This window comes from Micromys minutus (genome assembly GCF_963924665.1).
Source record: "Micromys minutus genome assembly, chromosome: 22".
NCBI lineage: Eukaryota > Metazoa > Chordata > Mammalia > Rodentia > Muridae > Micromys > Micromys minutus.
Window position 1 is genome coordinate 31,597,511 of NC_137957.1, and position 16,345 is coordinate 31,613,855.

The 16,345-nt window shown below is 38.1% G+C and overlaps 2 pseudogenes across 2 annotated transcripts; both read left to right on the forward strand.

The window, feature by feature from the left end:
* Positions 1-13,168: 13,168 nt before the first annotated feature.
* Positions 13,169-13,380, forward strand: LOC308434926 (annotated as a pseudogene). Its single transcript has one exon. The product of its transcript is annotated as an uncharacterized misc_RNA (transcript).
* Positions 13,381-13,715: 335 nt separating this feature from the next.
* Positions 13,716-14,233, forward strand: LOC308434827 (protein tyrosine phosphatase type IVA 1-like; annotated as a pseudogene). The gene is made up of 2 exons: positions 13,716-14,078; positions 14,162-14,233. The product of its transcript is annotated as a protein tyrosine phosphatase type IVA 1-like (transcript).
* Positions 14,234-16,345: the final 2,112 nt, after the last annotated feature.

Here is a 16,345-nt window from a genome sequence, read left to right on the forward strand (position 1 = left end):
CAACAATAACTTGAAATAGAATAACATGTTAACTATAAGGCCTGAAGATTCTACTAGACAGCATACTTAAAAAATAAAGATTCTTGGCACCAGTATTGGTAAAAGGCACAAAACAGTGTGGCTACTGTGAATTATTTCCCAAAATTCAGTAGCAAAACACACAAAAATGTGATGTAAAGACAAGAAAAGGTACTGAAGAGATCTATTTTCAAAGAAACGTATGCAAATAGCCAACAGATTTATGAAAAGGTACTGAACATCATAAATCGACATAGAAGATGAATAAAAACTAAATCACAACGATTTACACACCCAGACACTCACACATTATTGTGGTCTTTTTAAAAAACAAACCAAGTCCTGCAAGTGTGGAGAAAACATACCACTCCTTGTACATTGATACTAGGAATGTAAATTACTGCAATCATTATTGAAATCAGTATGGAAGTTACTCAAAAATTACAAACAGAATTGTCATGCAACTCAGAAACCCTACTTTTGTGTATACAACCTGTTGGCAGGAGGCTTCTTCACATTGTATTAAGGTGTGTGTCTGTATATTAGATGGTTAATTCTGTACTGGTAGAGAGCTAGGTTTTGCAGGATTTTGGTATTGTAATTTCTATGGCTTATCACTAGGTTTTATGTTTGCAAATGTTTCTCCTTCCAGACCACTCCTAAAGACAAAGATCGGGCAGCTCTCACTGCCTTAAGCAACCAAGGAGATGGACCTGGTGCTGTCTTACTGCTGATTGGTTATAATGTAGATCTGGCAGCCAATAGCTGCTGTAGGAAGTAAGAGGGCGGAACTTCTGGGCCGGTGAGCACACAAGGGGAGGTCGAAGAATCAAAATACACATGGAAGAGAAGAGACAGGAGACAGAGCAGAGAAGGAAGATAAAGAACTAGCCACATGGTGAACTGCAGGCCCGGAAGTCAGGTTGTGTTAGAAGTTGGCTGAGAGACTTTGCCAGTGAAAATCCTAACATTTAAGTTACATAGAAATCGTGTGTCTTATTTAAACTGCAAGCGGGTACATGAAAGCCCCTGAAATGATATCTAAAGGAATTAAGCTATAAGTTCAGAGTAATATCTACACTCCAATGCTAACTGAAGCTGTATTTATAATAACCAAACTATGGAGTCAACCTAAGTGTCTGTCAGCAGATAAACAGAGAGAGAATGCACGACATCTGTACACAGTAGAATGTTATTTAGCTGTTAATGCTATTGGTAAGAACAGGCATAAGCCTGGAGGACATGCTGCTGTGTCATCGAGAAATGCTGAAGCACAGAGTTGACTGCTGTTTCCAAGGCTGAGGGCTAGAAAAGATGGAAGATGCTGTTGTTGGACAAAGTATAGTGACTCTGTTCTAAGTCAGTTCTAGAGGCCTGATATGTACATGGTAAATGTTATTAATGATACACTGATATATAATTGAAACTTGCTAAGAACATAAATCTAAGCTGTTCTTGCCACAAAAAAGTAACTATATGAGGTAACACATGTGTCGAGTAGGTTGATTATGGTAATCATTTCATAATGTATGCATACTTTGTATTAGAGAATTGTAAAAACCTACAGTTTTTAAAGATTTATTTATTTTATTGAGTACATTGTAGCTGTCCACACCAGAAGAGGGAATCAGATCCCATTACAGATGGTTGTGAGCCACCATGTGGTTGCTGGGAATTGAACTCAGGACCTCTGGAAGATCAGGCAGTGTTCTTAACTGCTGAGCCATCTCTCCAGCCCAACCTACATATTTATAGTTTTTATTTGTTAATAAACCCCCAATAAAACAGAGGAAAAGTAAAATAAAAGATGAATATAAAAAGAAAAAGTGTTTCTCTGTGCACTGGGGAAAGATTCATGATATCAGCATGAGTGGTTTCTTGATGTCATCATTGGAGTACTTATGAATAAGGTAGACTCTTGAATAATGTGACTCAAACTATGCATCATGTGTTTTTTGCACAGAATATTATCCATTTTAAAGATGGATAGTGTAGCCCTCTAGAATGTTCAATAGTACTTGTTTGAAAATGTATCCTTACTATGTGATCCTGTCAATATACTCGAATTACAAAATGTGGTAAAATAAATGCATTTCTAACTCTCTGACGAGGATTATCAGTCTATCATCTCTTTCCCTCTCAGCCTTCTACCTGTATGATCACCTATCATGTATTTACTTACACATCTGGACACACACACGTGTTTGCACAGTCATACACCGGAAAGGTTGCATAACAAAGAGTATGACAAGTCTTTAAAATGTTTTTCATCTTTATGATTTCTTCTTTGCCCCAGATTTAGAACTTAAGCTTATTTTTATCTGAACACATGACTAGGGCATTCATTTTTTCCCCAAGGTTTCTTTGCAGGGTTTGAGGTCCTTGGGGACTGAAGCAGATAGCAAAACAAAATACTGCACATTTTAGCCCTAGTCAAGGACTTTCTGGTGGATGCTTGCCTGGAGTGCTGAAGATAGTCTCATGCACATTACTTTTTAGTCTATTGACAAAGATAATGTGTAGCACCCACAGTGTCGGTGTGTGGGAGGAGTCAAGAGCAAAGCCGTAGAGAGCAAAAATGTATGATAATCCCCTTCTCTTGTAACATTAAAAAGTTTACCCTTCAGTGGTGGCTCACATCTAAAATCCCCACACCTACGAGGATGAAGAATTGCTGTAAGTTCAAGTCCAGCCAGACTACACAGTGAGGTAAGGTCACACGGAGGAAAAGAATAAGACTTCTCTCAGAACAGCAGTGAAGGCTACTGTGGCTATAAATCTTCCTCTCTTCTTTCCCCTGGCATTCACAGAATCTTTCAACATGCACAGACGAGCTCGTGGATACCTCTGAGCGCAGTACTAGCAGAGATGCCTTTGAATATGGAAGAAAGATAACAGAGACTAAGAATAGACTGCTCTCAAATAGGAACCTTAGAATCTAATTCTTCCTGTCTCTGCCATTATCCTTCTTTTGCTAGGGATTCTGTCTTTAAACCACATACTGAATAAAATATATTCATTTCACACAGTATGTACATATACATATAGTGTGCATGCTATAGCAATATGTGCATCCTATACAAAAATAACATGACCATCTTATACAGAAATAACATGACCAATAGTACTTTAAAATATAGTACTCTTCAGGAATACAGATATTATGATTGCTAAGTTGTATTATTAATTATTATTATCATCACATGCTAAAATGCTTGAAAGAACAGCAATAAGGAATAATAATTATAATTTAGTTTAAATATATTTTATTTTAATTTACAAAAAACTACATATATATGATATATGTAGAATACAGTGTAATATTTTAATACATGTGTATTATGTAACAATAAGATGAAATTTGCTAACTGCTACCACCTGTGACATTTATCATCTCTTTGTACTGGAAACACTCGAAGTCCTATTTGCTAGCTAGTCTGAAATAGTCAAGTAATCTCTGTCAGTCATAACTCTTCTCTGTGCTACAAAATATTAAAAGCAAATGCTGCTATGTTTTATGCAGCCATTCATCATGATCTATTTTCTATTGGCCTGTGATGGACTTCTCAGCTCACACATACATTTGGGAACATATAGCACTTTCCTTTTGTGTGTTATAATATAACATAACATTAACATCGCTAAACATACCAGTCTCCTATTCATACCATGTTGCTACTCTTCCATGTCCCACCACTAGTTAGATCAATAAATAAATAGTGCCCAAACGAAGACCTGAAGTCCACTACTAGATAAGAAAGTGGGGACCTGCAAAGAAGGAGATGAAAATTGGGAAGGGGTATGTATCTGTCATTGCAGATGGATCCACTGATGTATTATGGAGGATTCTTTAGTTTATTTGTCCCTGGGCCATCAAGAACAAAGTCTTGAAGGGTGGGGAGACAGTGAAAATCACCAAAAAGACAGCAAACCTCCAACTAAAGGGTAAACAGAGATAGTGATCATATCGTTAGAAGTCAAGTCAGCCCACCTGTGACCAAGTTAAGGCCCTACGCACCATGAGAGAAGATATTCAATGAAATGTACGGAGCCCTATATCACCTGAGAATATTTATCTGGTGGTGATAACTACTTTGATCTGTGCATCTGCAGTGGGTGCCTCTGAGCACATGCATTGGTCTTATGGTCCTCATTCTTCTTTGCTTCTACTTGTATATTGGATGGGTCCAGTTTTGTTTTCTTTACTAATGGCTCCGTGCTTATGACTGCACCTCAGTGCTGTAATAGACCAATTCTCTCTTCTGAAGATAGGACCACATTTAATTTTCTTTGTGGATTTGAATCACTTCCCATTTTCATGATATCATGACATTTATATTCCTATTAAAGGACCAATATGGGCTTATATTCAACAATGGACCAGAACTACTAATCACATTGGTCTCTCTTTAAGCTATTCTATTGATCTTTCTGATAATATAATAATGTAGCTAATATTACTGGATATCGTATGGATCTCTGTTTATGGAAGCAGAGTATTATACACAATGCTTCCACTGCTCTAATATTAATCATTCTGTTTATTATTTGCTTGATAAGATATTCATTCATCAAATGACAATTAAATTTATCTACAACACCTCATCAAGCTAGAGATGTGCAAAGAGAGACATACACATCTGCCTCCATCTTGGTTCTTCCCAGAATCTCCTCCTCCTCCTCTTCCATTTTCCTAGCCTTCCCCGCCCTGCCCCCTGCCTACCTCTCTACTGTTTAATTGTAAACCCACAGTGTGATTCTTCTTAACCCTCAGAATTAAATTGTCTGATGCTCTGAATAAACTTGCTCACCTTTTGCACCTACCTGTTGATTTATAATAGTCATTCAATAAGATGTTTTCGAGGCTAGCACCCCCCCTCACTTGCTTGTTATTTCCTATAAAGCCTTGTCCTGTTGAGGGCTTCGAACTGCTTCACTATCCCATCCTGGTGTGCAAGAGCTGGATTTAAATATGCTCAAGCTCAACCTTGAAATAAAGAGACCCTTCCATGATTGCATGAGAGTCTGTGGCTGGGTGGTCTTTTAGGGCTCTTGAATAAGGTGCAACAGCTTTACTTCCTCACAAGAGTAAACAACTAATGACTTTTTGTCTTAAGAAAGAAAATAGGTGAAAAAATTGACTATCTTCTGAGTAATCTGCATTTCAAGTTCATGAGTGAAATGTTTCTAATTGTGTTTAATTTCCTTCTTGCCATTATGTTATGTCCTTTAAAAAAAGGTAAATCGAAAACAAACACTTTTTAAAAAACAAAATAAAATATAATAAGATAAGGCAAAGTATATCACATTGACAAGGCAAACTAACAGAAGAAAAAGAGCCCAGGAGAAGGCACAGGAACCAGAGATTCACTTGTTCATACACTCAGGAGCCCCATAGAAACACTCAACTGAAAGCCATAATATACACAGAGGGCCTGATACAGACCCTTGCAATTGCTGCTTCAGTCTGAGTTCATGTGAGCTTTGCCCAGTTTACTAATAGGGCCCTTTTCTCTGAATGTCCTCCATACCCTCTGATTCTTACAGTCAATGCAACACTCCCTCCTCCCCCCCAGGATTCCTTGAAACTTGAAGGGAGGAATTTAATGGCAGCATCCCATAGAGCTGAGTATTCTGAGGTCTCGTTCTCTCTCTCTCTCTCTCTCTCTCTCTCTCTCTCTCTCTCTCTCTCTCTCTCTCTCTCTCTCTCTCTCGTGTGTGTGTGTGTGTGTGTGTGTGTGTGTGTGTGTGTGTGTGTGTAATGTTTCCACCTGCTTCAGGAGGAAGCTTCTCTAATTCTGATGATGGTTGAATGAATAAGGCACTGATCTCTGACAATGGCAGAATATCACCATCACTGCATTTTTAAGACTATCATATTTAGACTATCTAGTATCTGATGTTTGATCACCCAAGCATCATTGGATATACGATACTTTTCATAGAGTGGGTCTTAAGTTAAATCAGGTATTGGTTGGTTACTCCCATACACTTTAGCCACACCATGGCCATAGCATACCAAGCAGGACACCATTGTTTATCAAAGATTTGCAGAGAGGTTAGTGTTTATGCTTCTCCACTGTTAGCATCTCTTGGAGTATTCTGTTTTTCATCCTTCACACAAAAACATAAAAGTAGCAGGCTAAGGAGCTCCACTGTACCCGCTATTCACAGAAATTAGTTTATTCATTCAAACCTCCATGCCTTCCTCCACAGACATACAGCAGAAGGGACTAAGAGTTGATTAGAACATAACTGACAGTTTATTTCTTCAGGAGTTATCTATAATGTCCTGATATCAACTACATAGCAATAGCTCAAATCATTACAGTTGGAATATGATACAATCATAGTGTTTTTAATCTGAAACATGGATTTAGAAAGATTCATTAAAAAATCAGTAACTTCTATCTGATATGGGGTTGGTAAAGATCTTTTCCTACTCTGTTGGCTGCCATTTTGTTTTCTTGACAGTGTCTTTAGCCTTACAGAAACTTTGCAATCTCATTAAGTCCCATTTGTCAATCTTTGACCTTAGAGCTCAAGCCATTGGTATTCTGTTCAGGATATTTTCTCCTGTGCCAATGTATTCTAAGGTTTTCCCTACTTTTTCATCTAATAGTTTCAGTGTACCTGGTTTAATGTGGAGATCTTTGATTCACTTAACACTTGAGCTTTGTATGAGGAGATAAGAAAGGGTCTATTTTCATTCTTCTGCATGCTGAGTGCCAGTTGGACCAACACCATCTGTTGAATAGGCTGTCCTTTTTCCATTGAATGTTTCCAGCTCCTTTGTCAAAAATCAGGTGACTATAAACATGAGGGCTCATTTCTGGATCTTCTATTCTATTCCATTGATCCACATGCCTATTTCTGTACCAGTCCCATGCAGTTTTCAGCACAATTGCCTTGTAATATAACTTGAGGTCAGGGATAGTGATTCCCGCAGATGTTTTCTTGTTGTTGAGGATGAATTTCGCTATTCTAGGTCTTTTGTTATTCCAGATGAAATTGCACATTGCTCTTTCCAACTCAATGAAGAACTGGGTTGGAATTTTGATGGAGATTACATTGAATCTGTAGATTGCTTTTGGTAAGATGGCCATTTTAAAAATGTTGATTTTTCCAATTCATGAGCATGGGAGATCTTTCCATTTTTAGAACTCTTCCTCAATTTCCTTCTTTAGAGGTTTGAGGTTCTTGTCATACAGGTCCTTCCCTTGCTTAGTTAGAGTCACACCAAGGTATTTCATAGTTTTTGTGACGATTGTGAAGGGTATCTTTTCCCTAATTTCTTTCTCTACATGTTTGTCCTTTGAATATAGGAAGGCTACTGATTTGTTGGAGATAATTTTGTATCCAGCCACTTTGCTGAACTTGTTTATCAGCTGTAGGAGTTCTCTGGTGGAATTTGTGGGGTTGCTTAAGTACACTATCATGTCATCTGCAAATAGTGATGTTTTTACTTCTTCCTTTCCAATTTGTATCCCTTTGATTTCCTTTTGCTGTCTAATTGCTCCAGCCAGGACTTCCAGTACTATGTTGAATAGGTAGGGGGAGAGTGGACAGCCTTGTCGAGTCCCTGATTTTAGGGGGATTCCTTCAAAATCTTTACCAACCACACATCAGATAGAGGCCTAATATCCAAGGTATACAAAGAACTAAAAAATCTAGACACCAGAGAATTAAACAACCCTATTAAAAATGGGGTACAGACTTAAACAAAAAGTTCTCAATTGAGGAATATCAAATGGCTGAGAAATATCTAAGGAAGTGCTCAACATCCTTAGCCATCAGGGAAATGCAAATAAAAACAACCCTGAGATTCCACCTCACACCAGTCAGATTGGCCAAGATCCAAAACTCAGATGACAACAGATGCTGGCAAGGATGTGGAGAAAGAGGAACACTTCTCCACTGCTGGTGGGGTTGTAAACTGATACAACCATTCTGGAAATCAGTCTCGCGGTTCCTCAGAAAAACAGACATAGTACTACCTGAAGACCCAGTTATTCCACTTCTGGGCATTTACCCCAGAGAAACTCCAACATACACCAAAGATACATGTACCACAATGTTAATTGCAGCCCTATTTATAATAGCCAGAAGCTGGAACGAACCCAGATGTCCTTCAGTAGATAATGGATACAAAAATTGTGGTATATTTACACAATGGAGTACCACTCAGCTATCAGAAACAATGACTTAATGAAATTCTTAAGAAAATGGATGCATCTAGAGATAACTAGATCCTGAGTGAGATAACCCAGTCACAAAAGAACAGACATAATATGCAGTCACTGATAATGGGATGCTAACCCCAGAAAGCTCTGAACACCCCAGAAAGAACTCACAGACTGTGTGAAGTTCAACAACAACAAAAAAAGGATGTATTTTAATTAAAATAGAACTGTATCACATCCCCCTTTCCTCCCTACAGCCCCTCCTAGTCTCTCTTTTATTCCCTCAAATTAATAGCCTCTTTCCCCATATTATTGTTATGTATATACATATGTGTACATATATGTACCCATTAATACTTAATTACAACCTTAAAAAAGTATTCATATACTTTTATTCAACAATGCTGAAAATTTGTACATTTATCTTTGTTTTTTAAAATAAAGTAAAATAAAAAAAAATCAGTAGCTTTTTTTAAAAAGTTGATTTAAAAGTCTGGATGGTATCTTGAATAATAATTTTTTACGTCTTTTATATTAGATACTTTATTTACTTTCATTTCAAATGTTATCCCCTTTCTCATTTTCCACTTCACAAACCTATTCTCCCACTGCTATGAGGGTGCTCTGCCACCCACCCACTCCCACCTCACTGTCCTGGCATTCCTCTACACTGGGGCATTGAGCCTTCACAGGATCAAGAGCCTCTCCTTCCATTGAAACCAGATAAGGCTGTCCTCTGCTCCATATACAGCTGGAGCCATGGGTCCCTCTATGTGTACTCTTTGGTTGGTGGCTTAATCCCTGGGAACTCTGGGGATCTGCTTCGCTGATATTGTTGTTCTTCCTATGGGATTGCAAACCTCTTCAGCTCCTTCAATCCTTTTTCTAACTCCTCCTTTGTGGTCCTTGTCCTCAGTCCAATGACAGTGAGCATTAGCATCTGTATCAGTCAGGCTCTGGCAGAGCCTCTCAGGAGACAGCTCTATCAGGTTCCTGTCTGCAAGCACTTCCTGGCATCATCAATAGTGTCTGGGTTTGGTGACTGTATATGGGATAAATCCCCAGGTAGGACAGTGTCTGGATGGCCTTTCCTTCAGTCTCTGCTCCACATATTGTCCCTGTATTTTCTTTAGACAGGTGCAATTCTGGATTAAAAATTTGGAGATGAGTGTGTGGCTCTATTCCTGGATATGGTCTCTACAGGTTCTGTGTGTGTGTGTTTTTTTTTAAATAACATTCTCCTTACTTTTATTTATTTCTGCAGTTTTTCAAAATAAAAAACTAATAAAATAAAATGTTTCATAAATTGTTTTGTCTTTACTAATTGGTTGTTTTGTTTAGCTTTTATGGAGATACAGTTAGAACCTTGATTTCAGAGACAGTATATGATAAATACTTATTCAAATATTCAACCAGAGAAAAATTGTTGGGCAAAAGTGCCTGCCACATAACCCGAGGGTCTGGATCTAAGTCTGAATGATCAGAACCTACATAAAGCTAGGCTGTGAGCAACCCTGGTCCCAGTACTCTGAGAGTGAGATGGAAAATGGAGACAGGAAAATCCCTGGAATCTTGGGACCAAACTATCCTAGTGTATACAGTGGCAAAACAAGAGACACTTTTCAAATAAAATCGAAAGTGAGGTCTACTACCTCTGACCTCCTTACATACTAATCTACATATGTATACCTAACACACACACACACACACACACACACACACACACACACACACATTGGAGGGGAGGAAGAGAGAGAGGGAGAGAGAGAGAGAGAGATCTAATAAAGTAAAATAAAATCCTTGATCCAGAAATTGAGTCTACAGTTGTAGTCCTAGCACTTAGGATAATGAGGCAGGAACATTATTGCAAACTTAAGACCAGTCTGAGCTGCATGAAAACAGAAAACCAGCTTAGACTACACAGACTACACTACATGTGTGTGTGTGTGTGTGTGTGTGTGTGTGTATTATTTTAAGAATCAAATGGCAGAAATCATATATTCTTTTCAGTAAGTGCACAACTACATGTCATGAAACACATTGGCAGTAAATAATGCTTGTGCAATACTAAAATAGTAAATTAATCAGCAAATGATGTTTTAGGAGAAGTATCTTCCACATTATATCTGTAAACTACATAACAATCTTGAAAGCATGTTATAGCCTCCCAGTGGACAAAATAAATTTCTTATCAAGCAAGATTATCCTGGCCAAATGATAAAATCAGAAAATATTACTGAGGCAAAATGTGAAAGAAAAAAAAAATCTGTTGTGATTCATGCCCATCTTCATACCAGTCACGATTTAGTTACATTACAAGTGAGAAGTTACTCATCAGAGGATGACTTGGAGAGCTTTAGAATTGGTGACATTGATGTTCAGGGAACATTCATCAAAACTATTGAGCTAATATCCTTGTCTTCTCCATTTAATCCAGTGTTTCCTCGACCTTGATTTTCACTAACAGTAATGATTTACCCGAGTAGCTTTTAGGAAAAAACCCGTCATCTCAGAAGTCTCTGGGTGTTTTCTGAGCCCTGTGGTTTTTGTTTGTGTTTTGTTTTGTTAGTATTTCTTGTGGATATTCAGGAAAAAGCACAGGTAGTCTGAAGGGATAGTTGTGGTAATGATCATCACCCTAAGATGGCAAGGATATCCTCTATCTGAAATATGACGCTAAGTGTTTAGTATACATGCAAATCTACACAATAAAAACAGAATTTCTTTACATTAAAAAATCTTCCCTTATAGATAGTAGCAGTGTTACCAGGATTCAAATTCCAACCTTTTTCTCTTTCTAATGTCACAGCATTCCTTGTGAGTGCATGCTTCCTTTCCCCTGTAAAATGTCAGCCATCGTGACACACAGATGCAATCCTAGTACTGGTGAGGGAAGAGGAGACAAGCGGGTCCCTGAGATCGGCTGGTCAGTTACATTAGCATAATCACTGATCCTTAGGTTGTTCAAGATTCTGTCTCATAAAACAAGGTAGATGCCTCCTAAGGAATGACACCAGAAGTCGGCCTATGGCTTTTCATTATATATACATATTTACTGACATTCATAACACGTATACATATACACACATACATACACAGACACACACATACACACATACACACATACACACACACACACATACACACACACACACACAGAGAGAGAGAGAGAGAGAGAGAGAGAGAGAGAGAGAGAGAGAGAGGGAGGGAGAGGGAAGGAGGGAGGGAGGGAGAAAGGGAGGGAGTGGGGCAGAGGCAGATACTGAGAATATAAACAAAACCCAAACAAATCACTTTATCTATGAACTGTGATATGGAAGGACCATGATGTTTTGTTTTCGTAAGACTGGGTCAGATTATATTATCCATGGTGGCCATGAATTCGTAATTCTGAATAGCTGGAGTTTCAGGAACATGACACTATTATTTTTTTCATCCACAATCCAGATTCACATTGCTTAGTTATTATAGTTTTAGAATAATTTAGAAGTTTGATAGAACAAGCCTTCCAACTATAATAATTTTCTTTCTCAGGATTATACTGGATATTTTAGACTCTTACATTTCCCTACATAGTTTAAAATTAGCTTGTCAATTTCTGTAAAGAATCCCTTCTGAGACTGAAGCTGGGATAAACCACACCCTTGGCCTGCTCTAGTGGATGTAGATCCCGGATTACAAATTATTAAGCATCACAGAGAGTTGTTAAATCAAACTTTGGTGAGAATGCAGCACATTTTCTTCATTGGCACGATTTATGCTTTCCAAGAGTATCAGTGACAATGTTTCCTTCTGTGTGTGGCCCAGGCTGAAAAGATTAGTCTCATCCTGAAGGAACTTCCTTCTGTACCTAGCCAAAGCTTCATAACTTCCATCTAAATAAACACTAGTAAAACTTAAGCAAGGGAACTTAATAAACACATAACAGCCCTTTGTTTATAAAGTGCCAAGAATGAAAACCTAGTGTCTAGTCGGTGGGATGATCCCAGGCGCTCAACAATGGTCGTTATTATCTGCATGTATGCAAGTGACTTCATTTCAGTCATCGAACTTCTGAGCTGATCTTCGTGGTGAGATGCCTCCAGGATTCCCCGATCAACACTATCTTATCACAGTACAGGCCTGTTAGCACTCAGAAGGGATAAAAAAAAAAAAAAAAAAAATTCCCCAGGAACTCAGAGTTCCAGAAGTCCTGTGGCGCACTCATAGAATGCTGGGAGAGCTCGGAGCATCTGTTTGCTAGGAGCTTCACCCAAGTCTTACTTTTGTTTTGAAGGTTGAGTCCATTTCCAAATAATTAATAATGACTTTAGGTAAGTATAGGTAAAAAATTTCCAGATACGTAATCTGTTCCAACACATTCTGTAACTTCCTAGCAAAGCTGAATAAAAGCATTGTACCCTTCAATGTACTCAAAATTTCCTTGAGAACAGTATGTTTAATTTTAGTCAATGGATATGTAAATCTGCATGTAATTCTTAGAGGACTGTGAAAATTATATGTGTATGTGTGTGTATGTGTATATATATATATATATGTGTGTGTGTGTGTGTGTGTGTGTGTGTGTAGTGTATGACATCAGAGACAGATGATAAATAGAGCTTATAATAACTATTTGTGGCAGCTGTTGGTGTTTTTGTTTTTTCATGTATGAAAGGAATAGATTTATTGCTGCTAGTCTTACAGGGTCTCATGAATGTCTCCATCCTGAGACTTGAGAACTGCACAACAGATAGCTATGGACAGGCACAGAAGGAACAGATTTAAGCCTGGGAATACGTAGATACACAGATTATGTATTGCTACATAAAAATAAAGCTGGCCTGGGTGCGCGCCGTGGCTCTGAGCTGCAGCCAGCTCGGCGGTGCTCCTCAGGCTGCTCACTGCAAGGTAGTCTGGTGCCCTCCTGATGCATCACAGCTGCAGCCCTGCGACGCTCACAGTCACCTGTCCTTGGGATCGGCTGTATGATTAGGCTACAATCTTCAACGAGTTGGTATATATTCCTCAGTTCTGTGGTGTTCTCGGTCACACATTTGTGGACTTTCTGAAGGGCAGTGGAGATTACTGCCAGGCACAGCACGGCCTCTGTGCAGACAAGTGGACTGTAGACATTCTTAACTACTCCACCATGAAGCTCCAGAAGGGTGAAAACCTGGACACAGGCGTGTTGAAGTGAAATCTGCAGAGCATTTTACAAGAGCTCAGACCTGGATGGGGTGAAGCCCAGTGCACTTTCTTTGTGTTGCCCCAGTATTTCTGGATTGAAGAATCACTGCTTCTTGTTAGGAGGTTCACGTCATTGCCGCTTTCTCCCAGTTCATACTCAAAGCACTGAGAATTTCAAGTAAAGTATATATTGTATATTGAGGTAGACTTCAGGCTGCCTTTTGGTTTTGTTTTGTTTTTAATTGTTTGTTTTGTTTTGTGTCATTTCTGTATTCATTTTTTTAAAAATTCTTTCATAGACCTAATGGGTGTTTTTTTTTTTTTTTTTTCCTAAACAAAATTAACATGGCTCGAACGAACCACCCTGTTCCTTTGGAAGTCACATACAAGGACATGAGATTTCTTATTACATACAATCCGATCAGTGCGACCTTAATCAAGTTTATAGGGGAACGTAAGAAGTATGGAGTTACCACAATAGTAAGAGTATGTGAAGCAACTTACGACACTCCTCTTGTGGAGAAGGAAGGCATTCGTGTTCTTGTCCTGCATGTTGATGACGGTGCACCACCATCCAACCAGATTGTTGATGACGGGTTAAATCTTATGAAGATTAGGTTTCCTGAAGAGCCTGGTTGCTGTATTGCTGTCCATTAGGTCTCAGGGCTTGGCAGAGCTCTGATGCTTGTTGCCTTCACATTAATGAAGGTGGAATAAAATATGAAGATGTAGTACAATTTCTAAGATAAAAGTGCTGCGGAGCTTTTAGCAAATGACTTGTGGATCTGGAGACTTATCGTCCTAAAATGCGGCTCCGCTTCAGGGGTTCCAATGGTCATAGAAACAACTGTTATATTCAATAAAACTGAGGTGCCTGATGCCATTGTCTTGGAAGTGGGACTTCAGATGGGACATGATTTGTCATATGTAATTACCCAGTATGTCGGCCTACCGAATAAGCCTACTGAAGTTCCAGAGGAACATGGTAAACAAGTTTTATCAGGTCACAAGCTTGACAGAATTGCAACCGCTTGACATGTTTGGACACTTAGCAAGAGATTTTTGTTGGTCAGCATTTAAAATGTGCTTATTACTTGTACCAATTGACCTTCCCTAGAATAAGGTGTTGAGTTGTCATTAAATGCACTTGTGTGCCCGAATATTATTAGTCTATGAGGAATTTAGAAGGGTTAGGTGCTAAAATACACAGCACAATACTTGGATCATCTCAGTATCATACGAACCAAAATCCCAGGAACTAGGAACTCTCTAGATCTTCCGTGGTGTATTCCTTCAGTCATTTCAAACCCTGCAGGGCTTCTCTCTGCCTGCTCACTCTGGTTACATCTCCCACACCAGAGCACATCAGGTTTGCTTAACCATCATTTTTTTAAACTAAGTCTTGCGGTGATTGTTTAACGCCTCTGTCTTATTTTGTGCTATCTTTGGAAACCCCTGTAACTAGTAAGATTTCAATGCATACTACCAAACCTTTAAAAACTATCAAGTACTGACAAAAATATATTCATATAGTTTGATGCAAAAATGCTTTTAAAATCTTTACATTTATCTCTGGTTTTTAAAATAAAGTTGTTTAGTTAAAAAATTGAAAAAAATATCAACTTTGTTACAGAAGCACAGATCTTCAATAATGTCTCCAGACAAAAGGCCTCATAGTTAATTTAATGTTTGCACTCAGGTGCATCCTAACAGGGAGGGCCTGAAAAAGAAACGAGAGGAGGCTATTAAATATTTTTAGTAAAATGTTGTCTTTGTCTTGTGCAGAAGATCTAGAGTATGTTCTTTAATGTAGTAAATATCTTTAAAACGTAGAGGTACAGTGTTATAGGTAACCAATTCTTAATCAAAATTCCTGAACTTCCTGTGTCTTCCATACCTATCAGAAGTGTTCCAATTTGTTTGAATTGTGATTTTCACCTTCTCTTCCCAAGGTCTTGCAAAAAAGAAAAAATGGGATCTGCTAGTGAACTGAAAAGAAATATTTTATATACCTTTTGAGCTATGTAACTCAACAATTGGATACTTGATAATTTTTTATTATGTGACTGATAAAATAATGATGTGTATTAATGTTAATTTAATTACATACTTATACTGGTCTGAAAATGTGTGGTTATGGTTCTGTGGGAGAAATAGTTTGTCAGTGTTCACCAGCTTGTAAAAACTTAGTGCAAGAGTTTTAACATCTACATAAATGATGAAATGTATTCATCACTGAGGCCACCTTGCTTAAAATTAACTTAATTTGTAGAAAATATGAAATCAGTTACTATCATTTCAATTTATGGACAATTTTGTTAGGGTTATCAAGTTTTTTTTTTATTATTATTAAAAAATGCTCTTTAGAACTGTAGAGATGTCTTAGCAGTTAAGAGTTCTGACTGTTCATCCAGAAGTCCTAAGTTCAATTCCCAGCAACCACATAGTGGCTCACAACCATCTGTAATGGGATCCAATGTCCTCTTCTGGTGTGTTGAAAGCAGCTACAGTGTAGTCGTATAAATAAAATAAAATAAACGGATCTTTAAAGCCACAACTGATTCTTTGAAGGTCTAGATAATTGGGAGTCAGTTGAGTGTTGGGTACCAAGGGAGAACAGACTGTAGTAGATGCTGACCTAGACCTCTAATCCAGTTCCATCAGTCACTTGTAGCTTTGTGCAGGGTCCAGTCCAGTTTTCTCATTTTTAAGTTCATTACATGCCTGTATATATCTGAAATTAATTTGAACCTGAGTATTTGGCACATGATGGCTTAAAAAATTTTAACTTTCAATAATCTGAAACAAATAAAGCTAATGGTTTAAAACCATTGTCAGCTACCAACCTTTATTTCTGGAAAAAAAAAAATCATATCAAGCAAACAAACAACAAAACTGGAGAGGAACAATAGGTATTAAGTATTCTCACTTTAAATTATTTAAGAAAAAAATCCCTCACAAGTTGTTCGGGTTTC